Genomic DNA, 9093 nt, shown 5'->3' on the forward strand with positions numbered 1-9093 from the left:
GTTGTTTACAAAATGAGCTATCACGTGGTTCGACGAGCTGAATCAACATCAAAAAAGATGGAAACAGATCCACATTCTATAAGCCGATCTTGAAGGAGGTTGTGTTAAAACAGAAAAACCCGAAACGGAGATATATTACATTACAAATACAAAACATAATACAAACTCACTCTCAAATCTTGTTCCATATTACAATATTATACAAGATCAATAACTGGAGCCGAGGGTCTCTCTGGAAGCAGTCTCTCTATCCCTAGGGATAGAGGCAAGGTCTGTCTACACCCCACCCCACCCTCCCCAGACCCTATAAGTAGCTTTGCTATTTGTGGGATTTACTGGGTATGGTTGTTGTTGTTGTATACAAGATCAATAACTATAATAACAGCCACAAGGTGTCCCAAAAAGACATCAAATCTATGACCAACCAAAAGCATAGTCAAGAACATATACCAGGACAAGGGAAAATGGATAGAGGGCAAAGGCAATGAAAGATGTCCATAGAGGAAAAGTGGTACGTAAGCTTCCGAAAACGCCCATCACGATGCAAACAATTAGAATCACGAGCACCTCGGATGAAAAATCCCATGTTAATCCCCGCACGTAAACAAGTGCTAGGAAGACTGATAAGCAAAGTATATTATTATTCATGGTTACCGCCCCATATAACTGCACCACAAACACATGCCAAGAAAATGCGAATTTGTGTCAGCATCATATATTTATATTCCAAAAAGTTGCAATATAAAAACCAACTTCTACAAACTTTTCTAAACTAGTTGTGGAAATTTCAGCCAATTACTTATGAATCAGTCTAAGTTGTTAAAAATATTTAATTTTGCTAGAATAAAATAAAATATAAAAATTATAAGGGTTCACACCACAACCCAACCTGGCATGACCCATAATAGACACAACCCATTTTGATGATCCATTTCCCAACCCGCCCATTGGGCACCTAACCAAATCTAATGGATGTAAGAGAGACGAACCTCTGAAAATGTAAGAGATGCAGATCTCTGCTTCTTGCGTGTCGCAAAGATGATTGCAGACACTGCGTCACTTGAGTTGGTTGCTAAAGGCAAAAAAATGAACGAAATGAAAAAGGAAGGAATACTTGTAGCAGTAGAAAAACCGCCAACAGCATCTACAAGCGGATCAGCAAAAGCGGCAGCAATACAAGTGCCCAATAATAAATATAAAACAGCCTTTATCGATGTCCTGCGTGGATCATCGACCCCTGCCTCTTCATCATCTTCAACGCCATCATCTCCTAGCAGATCATGCTCTTTCTTGGTCTCCTGAAAAATACATTATTTTATAAAATTCATAAAAATAGGATAAGAATAGTTTTGCTATTTGTGGGATTTACTGGGTACGGTGGTTGTTGTTGTTATAAAAATAGGATAAGAAGCGATGACGTGATATGACCGGTACCTCATAGTACTCATGGATGTACTTCAAGGTGTCGGGACCAGCGAGATGAGCATCTATCTTGGAACTCTTGGCCTCCTCAAGCCATTTTCCGATTCCAGCAATGAATTCTTTTTCATCAACCAGATTATTCTCAGTTTGGTCAAAATCTTTCATAACTTTATCAACAGCATCATCTTCGCTTAAATTTATTTCAGATAACCGCATTCCTACAACCAGTGCCCTTAGTTCAGAATGTGAAAGATGTTCGTCTTCATCTACATGGATGGATTTAAATAGCCTGTCATTGATTTTGGTAAACGGTTAGTAAAATGTCGCACATATGCAAAAATAAATAATTGTGAATGTGAAAGATGTTCGTCTTCATCTACATCGATGGATTTAAATAGCCTGTCATTGATTTTGGTAAACGGTTAGTAAAATGTCGCACATATGCAAAAATAAATAATTGTGAACGGACCGACTTCTTAAGAACATCAAAGTTAGGGTTTCCATGAGTCTTCCAAGTGCACGCATTTTTCAGTACTTGAGAATTCTGGATCGTAGATGCTTATGCTTTGCAAATGCAAGGCGTCTTCTCTGCAATGTAGGCTGGATAACCTGAAAAAACGCATGAAGAATATTCATCCGCTAACCAAAGAGCACAGTGTAGAACAAGAATCCTAAATTTTAGAATCACTGGTACGCGATAAAAAGCGAAACAGAGACAATAAGACCGAGTAAAACTGAACAACGATAAAGGGGAGCACAGATACAGCCGCCATAATCATGGCAGAATCGCTTGTCCAAATATCAGTACTCACACCAGAGCCTGCAGTATGAAAGACGGAACATAATCGCGTACCCCTGGCCCTCAATATAAGTGTGATTTCAAGAAACAAGAAATTGATAACAACTGATGTTGAATAAGAGGATGCTAAAGCCTTTAGTATCGTGGTTATCTACGGCAACTGAGTTTTGTATATCACACTTGCCAACAGTGACGCAGGTTCCCCATATGACGGTAATAAGCATGACTGTTGAACCAGCTATTCCTACAGAGACCTGTTCTTGAGCAACTTCAACACTTCCAGATAGTCCAGATACTAGAAGAAGCAAGTAAATCATGAGGAAATTGGTTAAACATATGGAAGATAACTTGAAAGAACAAAAACATATACTTTCAGTAAAATGAAGTGGCAAATCGAAATTCCCCTAAGCTCCAATGAAGTTCTAATAAGTAGTATTATTCATGGAGATTGTACATTTTTAATTATAGTTAAACATGTTGATAAGTGCTCCATTTCAAAGATTTAGCTAAGCAACTTAATTTAATACGTCTCCAAGTTTAAATAGAACATTTCAAATGGTGCCAATAATGAGTTGTGTGTTCTAGCCACTCAGCCATGGGGAACTGAATTTTTGCTTCGGACTACAGTTCATCAGCTAAACAAAATGGAGAAAAGCATAGCAGTCAAAGGCGACCCAGGCGAGGCGAGTCGCAGCTAAAACACCGTGCAGCCACCAAGGTGCTCCGGCGAGTTTCTGGTCATATTATGCAATTCTAGCCTGAACATAACTGCTAAAACTGGTCTCAAAAATCCAAAAATGGTCTGGAACAAGCCTAAAGTAGCCATAAAACTTAAAACAAGCCTTAGCCTTAAACATGTCTAAAATCCCTAAATTTTGTGTGCATTGCTTAAAAACAGCGCCTAGGCTCATCTACCTAGGAGAAAAGCATAGTAGTCAAAGGCTACCCAGGCAAGGCGAGGTGCAGCCATGAACGTGACCCGACGAGTTTCCAGCCAGATTTTGCAAATTTCAGCCAGAACAGAGCAGCTAAGGGGACCCGGGGCGGTCCGTTATATGCCCCTAGAATTGTGCCCTATTTATACTGTGCGCAACTGCGCATGGCCAAAAACAGCCTTCTTGCGCCTATGAGAAAATCTAGTTTCAAGGTGAAAAAAGCAAAAAAAATAAAATAAATAAATAATAAAAATAAAATAGTGAAATATAACAGAATGTAATGCACTTCCAAAAGTCAACAAAATAGTGATAAACTATTAATGAAATACAACAGAATTTAATGTACTTCCAAAAGTCAAACACTAGAATATCAGATCAAACATATTAACAAATCTGTACCAAAACAAAGAATAATTCCAAAGTCAGTAAATTACATTTTTAGCTCTTGTAGTTGTATCACTTTTACAATATTAGCCCAAAATAAGAACTTTTAACATATCTGCCTCATGGTCTGTATAACTAACCATTTTGACCCAAAGTCTAGCCATTTTAGCCCCTATGATCTCTATAACTAACCATTTTGGCCCGCATGATCTCTAGATTTAGGGGCCAAAATGGTTAGTTATAGAAACCATAAAGACAAATATGTTAAAAATTCTTATTTTAGGCTAATATAGTAAAAATGATATAACACAGAGGCCAAAAACGTAATTTACTCTTCCAAAGTATAACTTTACCGAGAATAAGCATAGCGTCAGGAAGAGCCCCGAGGCTCGGAAGCAAGAGACCACCAACAAAACCAGGCCCTAAAATCTCCAACAACAGCTCACTTCCAGAAGAGAGATAAGTAGCAGCAAGAAACATGAGGTAACCGTACACCAGAATAAGAAACAGATTACCGAGTGCTGTGCTGGTGCACGGTAAGAATCCGTAGCTTTGCTCGCAAGTTTCTGGTTCATCAGCTGAAACCAACGGGTTGAGACCAAGTGTGCGTTCCTGTTCAAGGCCGTCGCTAAGCAGATCTGGTGAAGAAGTGGTGGTGATTGTACGGCTTGTGACGACGGTAAAGATGAGGAGGGTGGAAAGTGTGATCAGGAGGAGCCAAGTGTACGCCATGTGGAAGATTATGACAACGTTGTCGCTGTCGAGTGTGTGTTTGCAGGTGCTTTTCAAATAGAGATGGATGTAGACGGTTGAAAACAAACTAGAGTGATTTGATCAATGTTTTTGTTTTTAAACCGGCTTCTTTACTGGTTTACTGGTCGGACCAGTTCAACCGGTTTTAAGAACCGGGTTATATAATAAATAATCTAATTAATAAAAGTTATAAAAGTAAAAACATTTAAAAATAATACAGGATTAAATTATTAAAAAAGGTATAAATTTATTTATGGAGTAAACTTTCGTTTTATTCCATGTTGTTTGTTCGTTTTAATGGTTTTGCCACAATTCTTTAAAAATAGTCATTTTACTCCCTGATGTTTCGGTTTTGTCACCAGTTTGCTCCAAGACCTTAACTCCATCCATATTGTATGTTAACTTAAATGCTATTTTGCTAATTATAAATATAAAATAAGGGTACTTTGGTAATTTGTATTTAAATGTAAAATATACGCATAACAAATACACATCTCTACTTACTCTCTCTCTCTACAAGATCTCTCTTCTACACTCACCCAGGGGCGGACCTACAATGTCTTTAAGAGGGGTGGGCGCACCCCTTAAAATAAACAAAATTAGTGTTATAGACGCTCTAAAATCTTGAGCGCACCCCTTAAAATTTTGTAATCGCCCCCTTGAACTCGAAAGATAAAGAAAACAAAGAAAAAAGAAGATGACTTGGCCAGAAAATTCTCTTCCTGCGGCGGAAGCTCCTAAAAACTTTTGTTAAAAGTTATGTGAAGAAGAAGAGCATGAAGCATTATTTTAATTTTTTTTCCAATTTAACTTGTACAGTTACTCACATTGGGTTTGGTGACTTTGAATCTATTTTTCTTTATTTATTTTATCTCAGCTTCTTTAGTTATTTTCTTCACAAATATGGACATATCATTCCATTCTATTGTCCATAACATTTGAATTAGTAAAAGAAAATTATATACACTAATATTGACATATCATTCTATTATCCGTAACATTTAAATTTTCTTTTTAATTTAAACTAACTTTTGTTTTTAGTTATTTTATTTCTTATTCATCATCCTATTATTTTTTATACAGATATATAAATAAATATATTTTATATGCGCAATAGAAAAGTACAAAAGTTTTTAACGTGCGAAGCGTATGCGAGCCGTGTTATAACGTGCGTGATTATGCCACAACATGCGTAATTAGGGTTTCTGACCATGTGTGATTTTGTGTTTGCCATGCGTGATTTTGTGATCATGCATAATTAGGTTAGTAAATTATTACATGCGTAATTTTACAATGAACATGTGTAATTTACTCGCGTATGCTTCGCACGTTAAGCAACGTACTATTGAACGTTAAACTTCCCATATATATATATATATATATATATATATATATATATAGAGAGAGAGAGAGAGAGAGAGAGAGAAAGTATAATGTACTTCACGGCTTAACCTACATTAACGTACGCGACCAAATACATAACGTGCGTGATTACATTTTCGAGCATCTTAACGTGCGTGATTATACTCCCCATGCGTGATTATCACCTTCCATGCGTGATTATCACCAAATAACTGATCCCATGCGTAATTATACGTTCCATGCGTGATTATAGCCCTGATCTGACGGTTACCATTGTCACGCACGTGAAGTATGATAAGGGCTTTTGTATGTTAACCTTTCTCCCTCTCTCTCTATATATATATATATATATATATATATATATATAGGTAAAGTGTAGGGTACAAATTACCTAATCGTACATTACATACGCGACAATATTAGCCATACACGTGTCCTGATTCGTTTTTTCTTAAATAAGGTTAAATCAGACAATTAATTCAATCATCTGAGGGCAAATTCGTCTCTTCATTCAATCAGCGAGCGAGAAGTTCGTTACACTAATATCCCGGCAATTATCATTCGAATTAGTTTCAAATTTTTCATAATTCTTAAATTGCAGTTTTCGTTCTTCTGTGTTAGGGTTTCATTCAATTGTTTTTTTTCGATGGATCCACAGAGCAGCACTGGACGAGCAGATGTTGATTTTGAAGAAAGTCGACCGATCGGTGATCATGCTCAATTATCTGCATATCAGAGAGTTTCGATTGAGGATGTTTTAAATCCGTGACCTACAAATCCAAATCCAATTGCAAGTACAAGTGCTGTAAACAAGTGTTCTAATGGTAATTATGTTAATTCAGATCTCTAAATTGTTTGTATACTTGTTTTTTGTTTAATCGTGGCACTGATTTTACATTGTTGTGGTTGTTTTTGAAGTTTGAATGTTGAGTATATTTTTTACATGAAAGCAACATGTACAAATTCGCATGTTATGAGTCTTTCAATTCGCATTTGATGTTTATTTTCTTTACGCATTTTCGCATGTTATGGTATCATAAATCGCATATATAAAACAGATTAATCAAAATCATGAATTTCGCATGTTTTTGTTCATACATTTCGCATGTGTTGTTGTTCTTTACGATGAAATTATGCTGTTATCAATATATCGCATGTAACTAGTTCGATAATTCTCACGTTTTTTTGTTTTTCTGATTTGATTCATGTAGATGAAAGGGTTTACACTCCGGAGGTTCAAGCATCAGCTACACCTGTGGTTGGAATGCAATTTATCTCTATTGAACAAGCATATGCGTTTTACCAATCATATGCTAAGTTAGCTGGTTTTTCTATTCGGAAAGGTGGTGAAGTACACAGTGGTGGTATAATCAAAACTAAGTATTTTGTTTGTTCTAAAGAGGGACATAAGCCACTGTGTATTGACGATCGTTATTCGAAGTCAAAAAAGCAATTCAAAATAAGGAACAGGGGGACTATTAGAACTGGATACAAAGCTCAACTTATGATTTGCACTGTGGATGGTAGATTATATACAGTAAAGAGATTTGTTGATGGGCATAATCATAAGTTTGTATGTCAAGATGATATTCACATGCTGCCAGCTTACAGACAATTGTTAGATGTCCAGGAGGAGATGGTATGGGAATAAGGCACTTTAAACCTTGGTCCTGTCAAAGCTTTCCATATAATGAGGAAACGTTATGGTGGTTTCGAGAACCTTGGTGCCACAGTTGATGATTGCAAAAATTTTAGGAAGCGAATTAACAGTTGTATAGGAGAATATGACGCTGATATGGTGATTAATAGGATGACTGACAAAAAACAGTATTTAGCTGATTATTCGTTTGAATATTCTGTTGATGATGACAAACGGTTAACTGGTTTGTTCTGGGCTGATGGTTTATGCAAGCTTAACTATATGGAGTTTGGGGATGTGATATCGTTCGATGCAACTTTCAAGACAAACAGGTAAGTGTTTCAAGACAAACATGCTTTTTACTATTTTTCGCATGTTATATGACTTCCTGAACTTGTAATATCGCATGTGTAGACATTGAAGAGGTGGTGTTGAATATATCGCATGTTATACTGTTTGTTTTCGCATGTGATTTTTGTCTATTTCGCATGTTTTCAATGTGTTTTCGCATGTGTTTGTTCAGGTACAAGATGGTATTTGTTCCGTTCACTGGCATTGACAACCACTGTCGAAATGTACACTTGGAGCTGGGTTGTTGGCATCGGAGAGCATTGAATCATATAAATGGCTTCTGAATTCATTTTTAAAGTCATTTGGTCAGCAGCCAAAGGTTGTAGTGACGGACCAAGACCCTGCTATGAAACAGGCTATTGAGGAGGTTTTCCCTAACAGCAGACACAGATTGTGCATGTGGCACATAATGAAAAAAGTGGCAGATAAGGTATAGCATGCTATATTGTCTTTCGTTAGCGTTTTTTTTTATAATATAGCTTTTGTTATAGGATGATATGAAAAGCATTTATTGTTATAGGTTGGACACGAGTTGTGCAATAACGGTGAGTTTAAAAGGAGGATGTGCGACATTGTATGGACTGATTCCATTGAGCCCGAAGAATTCGAGAGACAGTGGAAGTTGGTGATGATTGAGTTCGGTATCACTGAAAACAAATGGATTGATGATATGTTTTCGATGAGAAACATGTGGATTCCGGCTTTTTACCGGCACGAGCCAATGTCTGGACTTATGAGAACAACTTCAAGATCAGAGAGTGAGAACCATTTTTTTTTTGCCAGGTGGCTAATTCACAACTCACTCTCGTAGAGTTTATGAATCATTTTGATGGTGCAATGTGTAACACCCCGTGTTTTCGAATGTCAAAGTCCAAGTCAAGTTTGACTTCTTGGACTGTAAATAGTCTATTTTATGTTTTGTATTATGTGGAGTAAGTGTTGTTAATCCAAGGAATCAAAGTAACGAATATTTAGTCGACGCGAAACGGATTTACGACTGTGAATAGTAGGAAGTAGCAATGCGATAAAGTTACCCAATCAATAATCAAGCTAATCGAATCATCATTAATCGAACTCGAGACTCGAATTATGCAGCTTTGGTGTTATTATACGTGTGTGTGTGTGTGCCTTATGTGTTCCCTGTGCATGTTTACTTTATGTTATATGTGGTGACCAATCGAATCAATCAAATCGAAACTCGAAACTCAATCGAACTCAATCGAAATCGAAATCGAATATGGAATGTAGATGCTTGTATGTAGATATAGTGGTTGGGATTAAAAGTAATTTGAATAGGAAACTCTATCGTACTAGTATCGTCTTCAATCGAGATCGAAATATCAGAAATCGTCGCACCGAACACATGACACAGGCTGTGGATCGATCAGGCTCCTACCCGATCGAACAGCCCAGCCGATCGGACAGACTGTCCGATCGAGCAGGCTGTC

The 9093-nt window shown here is 37.0% G+C and overlaps 1 pseudogene; it reads right to left on the reverse strand.

Moving 5' to 3' along the window:
* Window positions 1-282: 282 nt before the first annotated feature.
* LOC110912826 lies at window positions 283-4427 on the reverse strand (annotated as a pseudogene).
* Window positions 4428-9093: the final 4666 nt, after the last annotated feature.

This window comes from Helianthus annuus, chromosome 15, assembly GCF_002127325.2.
Source record: "Helianthus annuus cultivar XRQ/B chromosome 15, HanXRQr2.0-SUNRISE, whole genome shotgun sequence".
NCBI lineage: Eukaryota > Viridiplantae > Streptophyta > Magnoliopsida > Asterales > Asteraceae > Helianthus > Helianthus annuus.